Source organism: Orcinus orca, chromosome 2 (genome assembly GCF_937001465.1).
Source record: "Orcinus orca chromosome 2, mOrcOrc1.1, whole genome shotgun sequence".
Taxonomy (NCBI): Eukaryota; Metazoa; Chordata; class Mammalia; order Artiodactyla; family Delphinidae; genus Orcinus; species Orcinus orca.
This window is the reverse complement of record NC_064560.1, coordinates 59827133-59847299: the sequence shown is the minus strand read 5'-3', so window position 1 is coordinate 59847299 and position 20167 is coordinate 59827133. Positions and strand designations below refer to the sequence as shown.

The following is a 20167-nucleotide window of genomic DNA, read 5'->3' as shown; positions in this document are numbered from 1 at the left end:
TGCTGCCTGATTTTGGTCCCCGGCTTTGATCATCTGTATGACAAATGGAATCAGAATGAATTCCAAAGGTAACAGGCAGAGTGCCTGACATACTTCACAGAGATGACATGGGTGGTTTGGAAAGCATTCTGCTTGAATGTTCCTGGCTGTAGGTAGCAAGCTGTGGTTTTGTCTTGGGGTGCAGGCAGGAGGGTGAGATGGAAGAATGGGAGCCAATTCCTAGGCAGGATTTCTCAAATCTGTGTGAACTAAGGACCCCTTTTTATAAGGGACTCCTTGTGTTGAGTTAAATCTAGTTTTATTATATTGTTACTTAAATAGGGATGAACGTAAAAGTAAGTGTTAAACCTTATGCTTAGAGCTTTAAGGCAAGTTATAAACTCCAAACTTATTTCAAATTAAATGCAGATAAAACTACTAACCCAGTAAAATTCAAATTAACACCACTGGGTTTATGTCACGGGTAATGTTCTTTTGCTTAATGTAAATTGGCGTTCTCACGATTTCACACACGCTTGTAAAGTTCTAGCACGTTATCTCTGTTTCAACTGAACTATGTTTAGTTCACTACGAAGATATTATGTCCAAAGCAGCGTGTGCATCACAGTAATTAGTTGATTTATCAAGAACAGTTTTCAGACTCAAATGCAAATATTCAATTGATTTCATTTAGGTAAAAGTCAAAAGCAGACTGAGGTAAACCATAGTATTTAATAATGTACACTTGGGGGTAAAAGTCAGGATAGTGACAACCGATGAGGGAAAGGAGGAGGTTGTGTTGGAAAGGGGTGTGTGGGAGCTTCTGGTTTACTGGCAATGTTCAATTTCATGACCTGGATATTGTTTCCTCAGTCTTTTTGTGTTTGTGTTTACTAATTTTTAAGGGTATAAAACATAAGTGTACAGATTGTTGGTTTATTTATAAACTGAACACTACTGTAATCCCATCAAGGACAAGAAATAGAACATTGCTAGCACCCCAGACAATAGAACATTGTCCCCATGGAGCTTTTCAGAGTTATGTACTCCTCTCTCACCCTAAAAGTAATTACTGTCCTACCTTTTGTAGCAATCACGTGTTGCTTTTATTTATAATTGTATAACCTAAATATCCCTAAATACAGTGGATTACTTTTACCTGTTTTTTTTTAAATAAATTTATTTATTATTTATTTTTGGCTGTGTTGGGTCTTCATTGCTGCTCGCGGCTTTCTCTAATTGTGGCGAGTGGGGACACGTTGTTCTGTGTAGCTGTAGTTCATTCATTTTTATTGTGGTATAGAATACCTAATGTATTTATCCATTCTCCTGTTGGTGGACTTCTGGGTTGTTTTTAGTTTTCTGGCTGTTACCGATAATGCTGCTATGAATGGCTGGATCATATGGTGTACATTACTAAACAATGGCAAACTGTTTTCCAAAATGATTTTCCATGGTGGTTTTCATTTTAATTGGTATTTCCCTGATTTTGAGGTTGAGCGCCTTTTTATATGTTTACTGGCCATTTGGCTTTCCTCTTCCGTGAAGGGTCTGCTCAACTATTTTGCCAATTTTTCTATTGGATTTTCTGTATCTTTCTTATTGATTTATAGGATATATATTCATTCTGTATATAAGCCTTTTTCAGTTGTATGTCAATATTATTTATTATTGTGAACATCTTCTTCACTGTCCTAATAGTGTCTGTTGATGAATGGAATTTCTTCATTTTAATGTAGTCAAATTTATCTATTTTTTTCTCTATGGTAAATGCTTTTTTACAATTTTAATTAATTAATTTATTTTTGGCTGTGTTGGGTCTTCGTTTCTGTTCGAGGGCTTTCTCCAGTTGTGGCGAGCGGGGGCCACTCTTCATCGCAGTGCATGGGCCTCTCACTGTCGCGGCCTCTCCCATTGCGGAGCACAGGCTCCAGACGCGCAAGCGCAGTAGTTGTGGCTCACGGGCTTAGCTGCTCCGCGGCATGTGGGATCTTTGCAGACCAGGGCTCGAACCCGTGTCCCCTGCATTGGCTGGCAGACTCCCAACCACTGCGCCACCAGGGAAGCCCGGTAAATGCTTTTGTGTATTCTGTTTAAGACATTCCAGATTATGAAGCTGTTCTTTATTTCATCTTCTAAAGCTTGATAGTTTTTGTTTTCACATTCAGTGATGTATACTAAGAACTATAGAGCAGGGGTCCCCAACTCCCGGGCCACAGACTGGTACCAGTAGGCAGCCTGTTAGGGACCGGGCCGCACAGCAGGAGGTGAGCGGCGAGCGAGTGAAGCTTCCTCTGCTGCTCCCTCTTGCTCCCCATCGCTCGCATTACAGCCTGAACCATCCCCCCCAGCCCCCAGTCCATGGAAAAATTGGCTTCCACGAAACCGGTTCCTGATGCCGAAAAGGTTGGGGACCACTGCTGTAGAGGGTCTAAAATTTTCCTCTACTTGCAAGCTAACAAGTTAGCCTGTTCAGTTTCATGAATGCTGCAAAAGATACAAGGTTTTTGGGTCTGAGACAAATGACTTTATTACTCACAAAACATAGCAGTAGCTAGAGTAACAGAATTTTCTTGTGCGGGCTCCCAAGTCCAAAGTCCCCCAGGACAGATGTGAAAAGGGCTGGGTAACTCCTGTACCTGAAGTAGATTGTGTTATAGGAGAGGAACCCTGAGCCTAGGGAACCTGAACCTTTTATTAAGGGCAGACCTCAGAACCTGAACCTTTTATTAAAGGTCTGCCTGACCTTTGCTCCAAAGGGAGATACCCTCTATATTTTACTGGAAAGTAAACAAACCTGTCCTTTTCCCCGGAGAGAAACATCGTATCTTCTAAGACGGGTCACTATACAAACATCCTTGAAAAGATAGTCTGGAACCAAGGGAGGAGCAAAGCCTCTGCTTGCAAGACATGCGGAAGCAAGAGAGACCTGGGGAGAATTCTCTCCCAACAGTGTAATCCACCTGTTATTAATTTTTCTGTGGGGGGAGGTAAGCTTTGTCATTTTCCAGGCTGATGATTAATTCCATGCAATTATCCCAGCATCCTGTACCGGAAAAGTGGGAGGCTGCTGTCTTCCCAGGGACAGGTGCTGGTGAGTTAGACTGCTCCTGCAGCTGGAGGTACAATGGACAGGACTCCATAGGATGGTGGCTTGTGGGGAAGGGGCCAAAGGAGGGAGAGGGGTCAGCAGTATTCTTTTTCATCAGATCTTAAAATGTATTTGTGTCCATAGAGAGAAAAACCAAACATTTAAAACAGACCTGTGTTTCGCTTAACCTCGCAAATATTCGGTGTAAAGTTGAATTGAGAATCTGAAAGTTGAGTTATATGGATCCTGGGCCCAGAATTATCTGCGGGTCCGGCTGGCCTCTTTCTGAGGTTTCAGTTTCCTCTTACTGATATGTGTTCTTCCATCTCCACTCTGGAAAGCAGTCTCCTTGGCAGAATAAATGGTAACCAAAGGTAGAGACTTCTGCCATGGGAAAGCAATATTTTGTGAGCAAACTATAAAATCTATAACAAAAGAAAACAAACCATACAACAAAAGAAATTCTGTATCATAACTCAGAGTCCCTTTAGGATACAGAAATCATTGCTAAGTATTTCAAATACGAGGGATTTCTGACTCTACAGGGATTGGGAGGCTGAAAGAACACAAGTGGATGCTGAAGTAATTGCAGCTGCTACCTCTAGGTCCTGGGGGACAAAGGGAAGAACTGTGATCTCAAAAGCTAAGAGGTCAGAGGAGGGACTGCCACGGGTTGGGGGGGGGCTGTGCCCTGAGGGGGTGGTGAGAGCTGTGCCTTGAATCCCCAAGGGGACACCCCAGCGCTGCTGCTAGAAGTGCCAAGACGAGGAGGTGGAGCTTTTTTGCGGCTGCTAGGTGGATGCTGAAAGCAGGAACAGAGCCTTTTTTCCCTCCTCCCTCGTTCCACCATCAGAACATAACTAGAAGCCAGTGGCACGCAAGCCTGAGAAATGTAGATTGCAGAGTCCCAGCCTCGGCATGGCATGACCGAGGAGATGCAGAAGGGTGCCGCTGGGGCTGGGAGTGAATAGACAAATAACCAGCAGCAAACTGTTCAGATTAGAACAACCTACAATAATGCGAAAACTGTAATGCTCATTCTGTTGCCAATTCTGGGTCAGTGTGGAGTGTTGGTCAGCTCCCTCGTCTCTCTCTCTGATGTCCCAGGGCCTCAGCAGGGGCTGTGTCCAAGCTGAGGCTAGTGGAGGCCAGTGTTGCTGACTAGGCAAGGAGACTTCGGGGCAGTGTTTGCTCTTTGTTTTGTGTCTGATTACTTTCCGAAGTCAAGTTGAATTAGTTTGGGATGTATATGCACTTTTGAGGTCAAAGCCAGAAGTCGTAACATGGGAGATTTTGTTGTAGCCTCTGCTCTTATCACCTGGGAAGTTGGTGCTGTCTGGACAGGTGGGCAAGGGAGGAGCAGGTGCAGAGGGACAGAGGGACATGATGAGCTCAGTAGGGAGCATTTGGATGGGGACATTCAGGAAGCGGCTGGATATGTGGATCTGGAACTCAGGGCAGTGATTTGGGGCTAAAGATAATAATTTGGGTGCTTGATGGTAAGTGAAGCTTTTGAGAGTGTATGTAATTTCCCAGGAGAGAATACAGGGGAGTGAGAAGAGATGAGGGAAGAGTTGAAACCAGACCTTGGAGGACCCCTAACATTTTCAAAGTGAGAGGAGTCTGCAGAAGCTGCTAATAGAAAGCTTTTCTTTTGAGCTGATTAGGTGCTTGCAACTTTCATCCCAGGTGTTACTTACAGTAAGTCCCCTACATATGAACGAGTTCCGTTCCAAGAACATGTTCGTAAGTCCAATCTGTTCGTAAGTCCAACAAAGTTAGCCTAGGTACCCAACTAACACAATCGGCTCTATAGTACTGTACTGTAATAGGTTTAGAATACTTTTCACACAAATAATACATAAAAAACAAACACACACAAATAATAAAGAAAACATTTTGACCCTTCAGTACAGTAGCTTGAAAAGTACAGTAGTACAGTACAACAGCTGGCATCCAGGGGCTGGCATCGAGTGAACAGGCAAGAAGTGTTACTGACTGGAGGAGGGGGAGGAGGTGGGAGATGGTAGAGCTGAAGGATGGTCAGCAACAGGAGACGGAGGGCGAGCTGCAATTTCACTCACACCTGACGTTGCTGGTACAGGTTCCTTGCTGCAACCAGATGCACGTTTGTATCTTTGAAAGTTTGCAACTTGGAGGTTTGCATGTAGGGGAATTACTGTATTTGCCCTGTAGTAGAATGTGCCTTCAACAACCGTGATATAAGTTGGAAGTACATATCCCAAAGTGTTGTTTTTTAGGGACAATCTCCTCAAATGACGTCTTCCACAAAAGTGATGTGGGCAGTTAGCCCACACTCCTCCTGTCCCTTCGCTGCAGGGCTGGTGGAGGAGGACGCTGGCCTTTGCTGTCCTCATTTCTGCAAGTTTCTTGGACCTGCCTTAGGCATTTCATATGCTTTGTGATCACACTAATGTTGCTGCCTTAATTTGGTTCTGAAATTGAGTTTGATCCACTGATTTTCTTTCCTTGCTTTGTCATTATAGCTGCTTTTTAAAAAGCAAAATTACTAAATTTTCTGAGTCAGTAATTTCAGTTTGGCAAAGAAGGGACAGAATATGTACAGGCTCTGAAATCTGCTTTGAGATCACAGAAAGGTCTTTTCCTGATTAAGGTATCCAATAAAACCTCCTGTGTGACTGTAGGAAAAAGTCTGTGTGGGCAAGAGCAAGTACAATTGAAAAAAGTATTATTACTATGGATAGAATAAATAAGCTTCAAAGATATATTGTACAGCACAGGGAATATAGCCAATATTTTATAATAACTTTAAATGGAGTATAATCTTATAAAACATTTGAATCACTGTGTTGTACACAACTGTGTGTGCTAGTTGTTGTAAATCAACTATACCCCAATTTAAAAAACAAAGAAATAAAAGGGCAAAAAAGAAAAAAATTTTAAAAAGCCTAAATAGTTACCTTTTTTCCCTAAACCATAGAGATGGTCCACATTTTGGGAACAGCAGATATTCCCAAAGTTGAATGTATATTACAAATAGATATAAGGGTGATCTTTACGTCATTAGTACCCTTTCATTTTGCTAAAGGATTCTTTGATGATGCCTTTAAGTAAACAAGCTTCAAAAGTGAATTAAAAATATGTTTTGAGTTATGAAAAACAGATTTACACACAATTTTTCAGGGACAAACCCCAGAAAGGGGAAGTATCATTGTGAAGTGTTGAGCAAGGTCATGAAAGTTTTCATGGGAAGGAAAAGAATGTAACATTCCTTTTTACCTTTTCTTTTCCCCTTATCAGCATCTCAAAATAGACCAGCTGTACATTGTATTGTTACTATTTATTTGCTACAATATCAATGATGTCTCACTTGATTTTAGTCCTTTAGCCTTGAGCTCAAATGACACTGTGGAGACAAGTGGGTACTTTAAGACATCCTGAGAATAGTTTGGGAGGGCAGGGTTGTGTGTGAGGGTTTGTTAAGGAAGCGCAGGGTGGGCGCCCAGGAGGAGAGTGGAGGCTCTTTGGAGAAGAACGGAAGGTCCTGAGTTGCATCTACCAGGAACCTGCCCGAGACCAGCTTTTCTTATATGAGGGAACAGTATTGAAGGGGGCAGGGGTGGTGGACCCAAGCCATTACAAGCAGCACTGAGTCTTTCTCACCTTAATTTTTGAATTGTGAATGAGTTCACGTTAGCAGTTTTATTGTGTTCCTTGTGGCCAGGCTTGGGGAGCTTTTATGAAATCTGGCCCTCAGCAGATACGGACCCAACCTTGACTTAAGCATCTGGTGTGATCTTAAGTGCTTGGGTTTATTTTGTTTTGTTTTGGTTTTGCTGTTATCCTTATCTCTCAATGGCCTCCGATCTCCAAAACCAACTGAATGTGAAATCAGTGAGGATTCTCCTCCCTGAGGCCCATGTGTTGGCAAAAGCAACAACTACCCCAGCAATCACCAAAACCTTCCAATGAATGGGGAAGGTCATATTGGGTGTTCAGCAATGGTAAATTTAACCAAACAGCTGAGGCCAAAGGATGTGATGGCTATAGAAAGGGATTAGACTATATAAGGTGATTTCTTCTCCACCTGTTTTGAAGTTTCACATAAGTCTGGCTCTTGTTGGAGTACGGGGGAGTGAGTAAGGTCAGCATGAGAGGACGTGACAGTGGATCGTGTGCACAGTTAGGGAGATCTGCTGAGCCTCTGTGGCCCTGGAGGTTTTTATTTGCAACATGGTGGGTGAATTAGACTTTTCTCCTAAAAGCTTCAGCACTTACAAGTTGCTGATCTATTGTCTCAAAAAAGTCTAAATACTGTATTCTTTGTTGATTTTTCATGAAAGAGGTATCTTCCCGTTTCCAAAGAGAAGTCATATAGATTCATGCTTTTTACTTGTAACTTTCTGTTCAGCTGTTTTATTTTTATAGGAGGATTTTTTTTTTAAACTTTCTGAGATCACATTCCACATAACTCTTGTAAAGTGACCCAGACAAAATCATGTTACTAATTTTTTTTTCTTATCTTGACGTTACTAAAACAACAGGTTTGCTTTCCTTCAATTAATCATCATGCTTTTCTTTTCTATTATTGCCATATAGCAACTGTATGATGAGAATTTTTTTTTAAATCTTCTTAACTTCACTGAAGGTCAGGAGATCACAGGCCAGGAGATCACATGGTTCGAGATATTATGATTATATCCTTGCTATCATTCAGGACCAAATTTTACTGGACTTTTATTGGAGAAAAGTGTCACTAATAGAAATTCAAACAATATCCTTAACGTGTCCACAAATTATTTCAGTGACCCTTCAGTACATTTTGTGCGGGCAGTTATGGGCCAGGAGGCCTACTCTTCGGTATGCACTGTGCTAGTGCTGGGGATGCCATCATGAGTAGGATGGACAAGATCCTTTTCCTAAGGATCTCACAGGACACTGCAGGAGGCTGGTGGACAGTGCAGCGTGATAAGTGCTGTGTTAGCACTTGCTGTTTTCAGGGGACCTGAAGGAGAGTCACCTAACTATGTCCCAGGGTCAGGCCGGACATCCTAGTGACACCTGAGCTGAGCCATGAAGCAATCATTAGGGGTTAGCTAGATGGGAGAAGCCTTCCAAGGGAATGGGAATAGCACGTACCAAGGCTGGAAAGAACAGGATGCTTCGAGGGACTAAAAATTTAGGAATTTAGGATATTTAGGATATCCTAAATTTAGAATTTAGGATATTTAGGATAAGAAATTTAGGATAAGCATGTGTAATGCTTATCAAGAGCGGCAGAGAATGAGGCTGGAGAGCCATGAGGTGGCCAGATCACAGAGGGTGTGGTACACTGTGTTAAGGAGTATGCGTTGGTTTTTTGAAAAAATGAATTAACTTATTTTTGGCTGCGTTGGGTCTTCATTGCTGCTCACAGGCTTTTTCTAGTTGCAGCGAGCAGGGGCTACTCTTCGTTGTGGTGCGCGGGCTTCTCATTGCGATGGCTTCTCTTGTTGCAGAGCACGGGCTTTAAGTGCATGGGCTTCAGTAGTTGTGGCACATGGGCTCAGTAGTTGTGGCTTGCGGCCTCTAGAGCACAGGCTCAGTAGTTGTGGTGCACGGGCTTAGTTGCTCCGCGGCATGTGGGATCTTCCCGGACCAGGGCTCGAACCCATGGGCTCGAATCCACCACATTGGCAGGTGGATTCTTAGCCATTGTGCCACCAGGGAAGCCCCAAGTATGTGTTTTATTTTAAAGGCAACAGGGAGCTGCTGAATCGGTGTGGGGAATGACATTATTCATTTGACATTTTGGATACCTCCCTGGCAGCAGTGTGGAGGAGGGATTAGAGGAGCCCATCTGGGAGGCACTTAGAGTAGTTCAGGGGTGAGATGATGGTGGCCTGAACTGAGGCTGTGTTAATGGAAATGGAGAGAAGGAAATGAAATCAAGAGATATTTGGGATGTACAGGACTTGGTGGCTGATGAATTGGGGGTGGGGAGGGGAGGACTGTGTGTGGGATGAGAGAAAGAAATTACAAAGGTAATTAAGGAGTGTCCAGGGAGGAAGGGGAAGAAACTTAGGTCCCACAGGCCAAGAAAAGAGGTACTTTGAGAAAGAGGTTGGTCAATAGAGTCAACATGCCCAGAGAGCCCATGTAAGTGAAGAGCTAAGATTTATTTTGAGGGTTCAGAAATTAAAAGGTCATTGGTGAGAGCAGTTTGAATGGAGCCAGTTAAGGTGTATCAATTATAAGGTACATCAATTAGGAATGAGTCTGGCTGCAAGTAACTGTAGCTGCGTACAGATCTGGGCTTATTTTACTCATATAACCCAAAGTCCAGAGGTAGGAGGCTGTCAGTGTGTGTTCAACAGCTTAATGTATCTCTGCAGTTCTTGAAGCCTTTTCTTTACAGTCTCAAGTTGGATGTGCAGCCTTATACATCACAGTCATTTCAGAGGGACCCTTCCCAGAAATCCCCCAGCCGACTTCTACTTGGGTCTCATTGGCCATAATGAGTCACATGACTACAGTAGTTGTGAGGAATACTAGGAGAACAAGGGATGGGACTACCACTTCTGGAAGAGTGATCTCGCCTGGACTGGGCACATTGCCATCTGAGCAAAATCTGGGTACTATTAGCAAGACTCAGAGATTGTATTGAGTAGGCAGCTAACAGTGCTGGCCCAACATGGCTTGAGAAGTGAAGGAAAGTGAGAAAGTGGAGACAGTCTGTGTGTATGGCTCCTTAACGAGGCGGTCCTGAGAAGTACGGACTAGAGTAGGTCGCCAGAGGGGAATGTGGGGAAAGAAGGGAAGGTTACATTTTGGAAGGTGAAAGCCTTGAGCACATGTCAGTGTTGATTCCAGGGAGTGAGCGAGGTTGAAGATTCATCAGAGGTTTTCTCACCCTGGCCAATACCCAGTGAAATGGGAGATGTGGGCTGTGCTTTTTTTTGTAAAGTGACAGAAGGCGGGTTACAGATCCGGGAGCCTTCTCAGGCAAATTGGTGGTGGGAAGGAGTACATACAGAGGTTGAGAATCTGGAAACTGAATCCCTTAAAACTGTCCACGCACAGTCTCCACAAATTCCCAAGTTTGAAGACTACTGCCTTAAATCATGTAACACAGCCTCAATCCAGCCATTGGATTTTCCAGGTCCATGTGATTATCACGACTCGAGTGATGACTGGAGTTAATCTTCTCCCTTCCCCAGCTGGGGCAGGACTCAGGCAGGCCATGCCATCCAGGACAGTTTGTGCTTGCATTTTTCTCTCATTGAGTTGCCTGCCCTAGAGAAGCTGGCCCCTGGGGTTTGGAGTGTGGGGTGGGAGGAGGTGAAAGCAGGGCAGGGAAGCTTCTACTTGTTTGGTGACTGTGCAGGTGACTCTTCTTGGGTCCTGGTAGGTATTCAGAGCGGACTTCTTCACAGGTGCTTCATTTCCTCCCGGGCCTCTCTGGTTAACATTTGCTTGATTGGTGCAATGAATGTACTTTAAAAATTTCTGGTGGCACTAAACTTCCTTTTTAGGGTCCTCTTGAGGAGGGTCCCCTTCATACCTAGGGCCCTACTTCTGGTCCCTGGGTTTTCTGACCTTTGATCTGCCCTGAGTTTGGGGGTGCAGTTACTTCTCAGAGCAGCAGTATCTCTCTTCTTCTCTCTCTCTTCCTCCTATTAACTTAAACCAAAAGACTCTGGTCCTTTGCTTCTGTCTATATATTTCAAAAAAATTCACAGACCTGTTGACCTGATTGTCCAACTTACAGGGGCTCCATGTAGACCATGAAAAACGAATGAGGAAAAAACACTTGACTTTATAAAGTAGATAGTAAATTTTTTTCTAAGATGAAGACTCCTAAAAATAAATGAGTCCGAAAAAAGTTACCAAAAATTCATCTCTCAGACTTTCCTTAGCAGCATTAAACAATGAATTTGCAATGTCTCCAAAGTACTGAGGAGGGAATAGATTAACACCCAAATACTATATTTAGCTTGGTGCCTAGAGGTCAGAATGCAAAGGTCTCTTCTCTGGGGGTGGTTGCAGATATATACGTATAACCTATTGTCACTTTTGTAAAGTGACAGGGAATAGGGGGAGCCATTGCTTCTCAATGTTTATAATTAAGTCAAAATTTTAGTAAGATTTGGTAATATTTTACATTTTGTATTTTTCATTTTTTTTCAATTTTATAAAGTACCATCTATATAAAAGAAAAAACTATCACAGGTCAAGCCTTGGTTCTACAATTTTTTATTTAAAACAAGGGGTCCCTGCTTATTCATTTAAAAAACTCAGGTATATCATCTGTGTTAGAACTCTCTTTAGACTGGTATTTATTGGTGAGCATTAGGAATAAAACATTCTCAGTGTCAACTTCCTACCTCCTTTTTTTTTTTTTTTTTTGCAGTACGTCGGCCTCTCACTGTTGTGGCCTCTCCCGTTGAGGAGCACAGGCTCCGGACGTGCAGGCTCAGCGGCCATGGCTCACGGGCCCAGCCGCTCCGGGGCATGTGGGATCTTCCCGGACCAGGGCACAAACCCACGTCCCCTGCATCAGCAGGCAGACTCTCAACCACTGTGCCACCAGGGAAGCCCCCCTACCTCCTTTTGAAGGTGGTGAAATTTTCCTAGGATGGCTTAAGGAGAATGAAATACATTTTCTTTGCTAAATTGGGTCTTATAATTTCAAGCTCATTTTATCATTTTCTCATCTGATCTTTTGTAACTTGCCTTGAGCTATTTGACACTTAGCAGATCTTTGCCTACCTACCTCAATGAAAAGGGTACCCAACAGAACAAATCCCACAATGGAAGAAAGGGAAAGAGTAACTCCTCCCAAATCCCAGTGAAACCTTGGGTTCCCACGCTGTCCTGTCTGGCCTGCATGCACGAGTGGGTTCTGGGAACAAAGTTTCCAGAAGGAGTGTGACTTTCATGATTAATTGCGTTCCCTGAAAGACTCTGCCTTAACCATGCAGGGTCTTCTACAAAGAAAATTTTACATTTTGCTATGAAAGGATCAAACAGATAATACTAGTTAGAATCAAATTTTTTGAAAGGTCAGGTTCATAGAAGCCTGCAACTAATAATTATTGACTTGAGTACATGTTGGCAAACTTTTAAAGAAACGTAAAGAAGTTTATGGGGAAAAATGTTAACCTCATCTATCAACCCTAATTGAAAACGGCCAGAGGAATATAAAAATGGATGGAAGCCAGCATTAGGGCTGAAAATTAGAGAAGTCTTCACCCACATGCCACCAACTTGGAGGAAGTTCTGCCCGATATAGTGCAAACTGCAGGAGGCTACCTTGGCCACACCACAGGTATCCTTTTTTCAGAAAAAGCTAGGGTGTGCAAAAAAGTAAGTAGAAGAGATTCAACTAGTCCCCACCGTCAGTAATAACCTCCAGTTTCCAGGCATGAGAGCTGAGAGGGGTCTGCCTCTGTGCAGACTGGGAATATTTACTCTACTTGTAACCCCTTTTCCCAGAGTGGATCCACAATTCAGAATCAGCTCCTGCAGGAAGCCCAAGGCCAAACTGGGCCTGAGGACAGCAGGCCTTCCTGATGCAGTGGTGGGGCATCCAGAAGGTGGGTGTCTGGGCCAAGAGAGGGTTGGGTCACACCTCTTTCTACTTCTCAATTTTTTTTTTTTTGTCTGTAGATTCTAGGACATTTCCTCAACTCTGTCTTCTCAATAAGCAATTCGTATTTCAGTTGTGTCCATGAAATGCTCACACTTTTTTTTTTTTTTTTTTTGCGGTACGTGGGCCTCTCACTGCTGTGGCCTCTCCCACTGTGGAGCACAGGCTCCGGGCGCACAGGCTCAGCGGCCATGGCTTGCTCCGTGGCATGTGAGATCTTCCCGGACGGGGGAACGAACCCGTGTCCCCTGCATCGGCAGGCCACTGCGCCACCAGGGAAGCCCTCACACTTTTTTATTAAGCTTTTTCCCCCTCTGACGGCTCCTTTTTCTTGTTTTATGCATGCAGTATCTTCTCAAGTGTATCTGTGAGCATTAATGAGAACTTCTAGAAGTTCCCCTCTGTACCTTGATTCTCTCTGTTTTCTTTGGATCATTTTAAAGTTTCATCTTTGATGTTTGCTCTCATGCTCCTAGTTTTCCTCAAATTTCTGTGATTCCTGGTTGTCAGACAACGAGGATGAAGGACTGGGCCTGGCTCAGTAGGTAGGTGGCTTGCTTAGGTTTTTTGTTTCCCTAAGAGTCTTAGGGAAACACTGAAAGGAGTGGGTGTATGGGTGGGTGTGGGGACTGGTGGGTTTTACAATAGGGTGAGTGGCCATGGGGGACAAGACAGGGAGGTTGTTGGGATGTTTGGAAGGTTCTCTGGCTTCTCTGAGATTTTCACACCCACTCTGGGGCCCATCTGATTAGAGTAGTTCACTCTCTTTAGAGTGTGGGTGCAGGACACACACCCTAGCTGCTTGTTGGTCAGTTGATAATGGTTAATATTTAATGGGGCTTAACAGTGTCAGATGCTGTTCTAAATGCTTTCCATATATTAACCCTAATATATGGGTTATAACCCATGTACATCTAATAGCCCTTATACCTCTACATTTTGCAGATAAGGAACTGGAGGCACAGAGAGCTTCAGTGATTTGCCCAGTTACTTCTCTAATCAGCAGTAGGGCAGGGGTTTGAACTAAAATAGAGTAACTGCAGAACCTGCCCTAGGAAATAGATGTGGGAACAGGGATGGGGCTGGAGGGTTTCCACTGATCCTTGTTGCTTTCTGTGTAGTTATTTTATCAAGTCTCCTGATGAGTCCCTGGGGGCTCACTCTGTTTTTTCTATGTTCACTTCATTTAGATTTGGAATTTCTCTGTATTAATTTTTATCTTGGGAGCAGTTTTCTACCTTGTCTATATTGGGTCTATTTCTTCAGTTCTCTGATCCCATCTGCTTTCTGTCTTCTAGGAATTTCTCACCATTTCTGATCTGCTGCTGGCACCCTTTTTGTTTTTCAGCACTGTTATGGATGTGTCATACGCCTCTCTCTCTTTCTCTCTCTGTCTTGATATATATATATACACACACACACACACACACACATATATATATTCAGGTTTATTTAAAGGTATTTGGTACAGTGGAGAGAACGATGTGTGTATTCAAGCCACCATCTTGATTCAATGTCTGCAGTATTTTCTATATGTATTTATCTATCTACTTTCTCTTCTTGACATTAATTAATTTCTTCATCCTGCTGCTGTAATGATTAAACTTGAAGTAACATTTAGGGTACAGGGAACACAGTCACCATATAATAACCCCCAGGCTTTTTGTTCTTTTGAATATAGATTATTTAATTTTGTATGGTTTAGTCACAATTCTACTGAACAGAGACTTCAAGACATGGATAATCAGACATGAACTTTATTTCTACTATTCAGACAAAGGAGGAAGAAGTGGACCAGCATTGTTTGTTAAGCTTCCTTTTAGGTAAATAAATCATGATAATATGATATATGCAAATATTGACAACACTAAATGCAGGGCTCATGGGAGGGTGAATTAAACATTTTCTTATTGAAATAAAATATATATACAGGGAACTGACAGATCATACATACATAGCTTGATGTATTTTAACAGCGTGAACACATCCACAAAACCAGTTCCCAATATAGGACATGACCAGCTCCCTGGAAGTCTCTCTGGTAACCCATAATTAAAGGTAACCACTACATTTACTTCTATCATCATGGGTTAGTTTTGTCTGTTTTTAAGTTTTATGTGAATGGAATAATACAGTATGTTTACTTTTATATTTGAACTTTATATAATTAGAATCACACAGCATGAGCTTCTTTCACTCAATGTTATATCTGAAATGTACCCATGTTGTTGCATGTGGCAGGTGTATCTTTTTTAATTGCCGTACAGTATCACATTATAGAAATAGCCATGATGTAGTTTTCAGTCTACTCCTAATAGACCTTCGAGTTGTTACCAGTTTTGGGTTATTACGAATAATGCTGCTCGTACATGAATTTTGGTGTGCATATGAAGAATTTCTGCTGGGTGTTTACCTAGGAACGGAATCACTGAGTCTTAGGGTATGGCTCTTTATATATTCAGTTTTAGTAGATTCTGCCAAACTGTTTTCCAAAGTAGTTGTACCAATGTATACTCCCACCAACAGTGTATGAGTGTTCCAGTTGCTCCATTAATCGCTGGAAGCATTTGTATTGTTGTTTTAAAATAATTTTAGCCATTCTGGTAGAGATGTAGTGGCATCTCACTGAGGTTTAATTTGTATTTCTGTGATGATCATGAGGTGAAAGTATTTCCACTGCTTTTTATCTATTTGGATATCCCCTTTTTGTGAAGTTGCCTCCACAAGGCTTTTGCCTATTCTAAAAAATATTGAGTGTGTTGCTTTTCTTTTAATGTAGGAATTCTTTTAAATATCTGAATGTGTTTTTTTGTCAGATAAATATATTGAAAATATCTTCTACTCTGTGGCTTGATGTTCCACTCTCTCAGTCTTCTCTTATTTTTGATGAATTTTGACATATCAATCTTTTTCTTTATATATAGTTAGTATTTGGGGAACTGGTTGAGATATCTCTTATCCCAAGGTTATGTTCATGCATAGAATCTTTAGCTTTACCTTTGACGTTTATTTTAAGATCAGTGAGGGATTGTTTTTGATGTATGGCATGTGGTAGGGGTCCTAAATTATTTTTAAAAATATAAGGGAATTCTGAAATCAAAGAGTTTGAGAACTGATGACTTATAGAGCTGTTCTCTTCTGAGAACACCTGTAGTTACATTGCACAAACTTAGATATATCTGTATATTTGGTATTATTTATTTAAAAATATTTTCTAACACCCATCATGATTTCATCTTTGATTTGGGTTATTTAGATGTGTTGCTTAATTTCCAAATATTTGGAAAATTTTCAGATATTGATTTCCATATTAATATCACTGTGGTCAGAGAACATATTCTGAATGGTTTTAGACTTTGAAATTATTGGAGACGTGCTTTATGATTCAGCATATGGTCCGTTTTGGTAAATGTTCCATGTTTACTTGAAAACAGTCTTTATTCTGTCATGTTTGCTGCAATTTTCTACAAAAGTAAATTAGATTATTTAAGTCAAGCATTTTCTTGATGGTTTCCTTGGCTGTGCAGAAACTTCTTAGTTTAATGTAGTGCCATTTGTTTATTTTTGCTTTTGCTTCCCTTGCCTTAGGAGTCATATCTAGAAATATATTGCTAAGGCCAGTGTCAAAGAGTGTATTGCCTATGTTTTCTTCTAGGAGTTTCATGGTTTCAGGTCTTACATTAAAGTCCTTAATCCATTTTGAGTTCATTTTTGTGTATGGTGTGAGATAGTGGTTTAATTTCTTTTTCGTGTGTCTGTCCAGTTTTCCCAACACCATTTATTGAAATGATTATCTTTTCTCCACTGTATACTCTTTGCTCCTTTGTCTCATATTAGTTGTCTATGTATGCGTGGCTTTATTTCTGGGCTCTCAATTCTGTTCCACTGATCTATGTATCTCTTTTTCTGCCAGTACCATGCTGTTTTGATTACTGTGGCTTTGTAATATAGTTTAAAATCAGGGCATGTGATACCTCCAGTTTTGTTCTTTTTCCTCAATATTGCTTTGGCTATTTGGGGTCTTTTGTGATTTCATATAAATTTTAGAAATTTTCATTCTACTTCTGTGAAAAATGTCCTTGGGATTTTTTATAGGGATTGCATTGAATCTGTAGATTGCTTTAGGCAATATGGACATTTTAACAATGTTAATTCTTCCAATCCATGAGTACAGAATATCATTCCATTTATTTGTGTCTTCTTCAGTTTCTTTCTTCAAGTCTTACAGTTTTCAGTGTACATATCTTTCACCTCCTTGGTTAAATTTATTCCTAGGTATTTTTGTTGTTGTTGTTGCGATTGTAAATGGGATTGTTTTCTGTGTATTTTTTTTAACATCTTTACTGGAGTATAATTGCTTTACAATGTTGTGTTAGTTTCTGCTGTATAACAAAGTGAATCAGCTATATGTATGCATATATCCCCATATACCCTCCCTCTTGCATCTCCCTCTCACCCTCCCTATCCCACCCCTCTAGGTGGTCAAAAAGCACTGAGCTGATCTCCCTGTGCTATGCAGCTGCTTCCCACTGGCTATCTATTTTACATTTGGTAGTGTATATATGTCAATGCTACTCTCTCACTTTGTCCCAGCTTACCCTTTCCCCCTCTTCCCCGTGTCCTCAGGTCCATTCTCTATGTCTGCGCCTTAATATCTGTCCTGCCCCAGGTTCATCAGAACCATTTTTTTCTTTCTTCTTTTTTTTTTTTTTAGATTCCATATATATGTGTTAGCATATGGTATTTGTTTTTCTCTTTCTGACTTAATTCACTCTGTATGACAGACTCTAGGTCCATCCACCTCACTACAAATAACTCAATTTCGTTTCTTTTTATGGCTGAGTAATATTCCACTGTATATATGTGCCACATCTTCTTTATCCATTCATCTGTTGATGGACACTTAGGTTGCTTCCATGTCCTGGCTAGTGTAAATAGAGCTGCAATGAACATTGTGGTACATGACTCTTTGAATTATGGTTTTCTCAGGGTATATGCCCAGTAGTGGGATTGTTGGGTCATATGGTAGTTCTATTTTTGGTTTTTTAAGGAACCTCCATACTGTTCTCCATAGTGGCTGTATCAATTTACATTCCCACCAACAGTGCAAGAGGGCTCCCTTTTCTCCACACCTTCTCCAGATTTTATAGTTTGTAGATTTTTTGATTATGGCCATTCTGACCAGTGTGAGGTGATACCTCATTGTAGTTTTGATTTGCATTTCTCTAATGATTAGTGATGTTGAGCATCCTTTCATGTGTTTGTTGGCAGTCTGTATATCTTCTTTGGAGAAATGTCTATTTAGGTCTTCTATCCATTTTGGGATTATGTTGTTTGTTTTGTTGATATTGAGCTGCATGAGCTGCTTGTATATTTTGGAGATTAATCCTTTGTCAGTTGCTTCGTTTGCAGATATTTTCTCCCATTCTGAGGGTTGTCTTTTCATCTTGTTTATGGTTTCCTTTGCTGTGCAAAAGCTTTTATGTTTCATTAGGTCCCATTTGTTTATTTTTTTAATTTCCATTTCTCTAGGAGGTGGGTCAAAAAGGATCTCGCTGTGATTTATGTCATAGAGTGTTCTGCCTGTGTTTTCCTTTAAGAGTTTTAAAGTGTCTGGCCTTACATTTAGGTCTTTAACCCATTTAGAGTTTATTTTTGTGTATGGTGTTAGGAAGTGCTCTACTTTCATTCTTTTACATGTAGCTGTCCAGTTTTCCCAGCAACACTTATTGAAGGGTTGTCTTTCTCTATTGTATATTCTTTCTTCCTTTATCAAAGATAAGGTGGCCATATGTGTGTGGGCTTATCTCTGGGCTTTCTATCTTATTCCATTGATCTATATTTCTGCTTTTGTGCCAGTACCATACTGTCTTCATTACTGTAGCTTTGTAGTATAGTCTGAAGTCAGGGAGTCTGATTCCTCCAGCTCTGTTTTTCTTTCTCAAGATGACTTTGGCTATTCGGGGTCTTCTGTGTTTCCATACAAATTGTGAAATTTTTTGTTTTAGTTCTGTGAAGAATGCCATTGGTAGTTTGATAGGGATTGCATTGAATCTGTAGATTGTTTTGGGTAGTATAGTCATTTTCACAATGTTGATTCTTCCAATCCAAGGAAATGGTATAGCTCTCCATCTGTTTGTATTGTCTTTAATTTCTTTCATCAGTGTCATTGTTTTCTGCATACAGGTCTTTTGTCTCCTTAGGTAGGTTTATCCCTAGGTATTTTATTCTTCTTGTTTCAATGGTAAATGGAAGTGTTTCCTTAATTTCGCTTTCAGATTTTTCATCGTTAGTGTATAAGAATGCAAGAGATTTCTGTGCATTAATTTTGGATCCTGCTACTTTACCAAATTCATTGATTAGCTCTAGTATTTTTCTGGTGGCATCTTTAGATTCTCTGTGTATAGTATTATGTTATCTTCAGACTGACAGTTTTACTTCTTCTTTTCTGATTTGGATTCCTTTTATTCCTTTTTCTTCTCTTATTGCTGTAGCTACAACTTCCAAAACTGTGTTGAATAATAATGGTGAGAGTGGGCAACCTTGTCTTGTTCCTGATCTTAGAGGAAATGGTTTCAGTTTTTCACCATTGAGAATTATGTTTGCTGTGGGTTTGTCATATATGGCCTTTGTTATGTTGAGGTAGGTTCCTTCTATGCCTACTTTCTGGAGAGTTTTTTATCATACAACAGTGTTGAGTTCTGTCAAAAGCTTTTTCTGCACCTATTGAGATGATCATTTGGGTTTTATCCTCCAATTTGTTAATATGCTGTATCACACTGATTGATTTGTGTATTTTGAAGAATCCTTGCATTCCCGGGATAAACCCCACTTGATCATGGTGTATGATCCTTTTAATGTGCTGTTGGATTCTTTTTGCTAGTATTTTATTGAGGATTTTTGCATCTATGTTCATTAGTGATATTGACCTCTAGTTTTCTTTCTTTGTGACATCTTTGTCTGGTTTTGGTATCAGGGTGATGGTGGCCTCGTAGAATGAGTTTGGGAGTGTTCCTCCCTCTGCTGTATTTTGGAAGAGTTGGAGAAGGATAGGTGTTAGCTCTTCTCTAAATGTTTGATAGAATTCGCCTGTGAAGCCATCTGGTCCTGGGCTTTTGTTTGTTGGAAGATTTTTAATCACAGTCTCAATTTCAGTGCTTGTGATTGGTCTGTTTATATTTTCTATTTCTTCCTGGTTCAGTCTTGGAAGGTTGTGCTTTTCAAAGAATTTGTCCATTTCTTCCAGGTTGTCCATTTTAATGGCATATACTTGATTGCAGTAATCTCTCATGATCCTTTGCATTTTTGCAGTGTCAGTTGTAACATCTCCTTTTTCATTTCTAATTCTGTTGATTTGAGTCTTCTACTTTTTTTTCTTGATGAGTCTGGCTAATGGTTTATCAATTTTGTTTATCTTCTCAAAGAACCAGCTTTTAGTTTTATTGATCTTTGCAATCGTTTCCTTCATTTCTTTTTCATTTATT

At 40.9% G+C, this 20167-nt stretch overlaps 1 protein-coding gene and 1 long non-coding RNA gene across 15 annotated transcripts in view; both read left to right on the top strand.

Annotated features, from left to right (window-relative positions):
- Window positions 1–20167, top strand: part of SH3GL3 (SH3 domain containing GRB2 like 3, endophilin A3) — a 288846-nt gene that overhangs the window by 191406 nt on the left and 77273 nt on the right. Inside the window, exon 1 of one of the 14 annotated variants that reach the window (XM_049706875.1) lies at window positions 14718–14741. The exons of the other annotated variants lie outside the window; for them this stretch is intronic. The gene's annotated coding sequence lies outside the window, so the exon portion shown is untranslated. Of the gene's footprint in view, window positions 1–14717; window positions 14742–20167 lie in introns of those variants that run through there. 14 annotated transcript variants of the gene reach the window in all.
- LOC125963679 (uncharacterized) lies at window positions 11353–14567 on the top strand. Its single transcript, XR_007476029.1, has 3 exons — window positions 11353–12630; window positions 13160–13228; window positions 14365–14567. It is a non-coding gene; the product is annotated as an uncharacterized LOC125963679 (long non-coding RNA).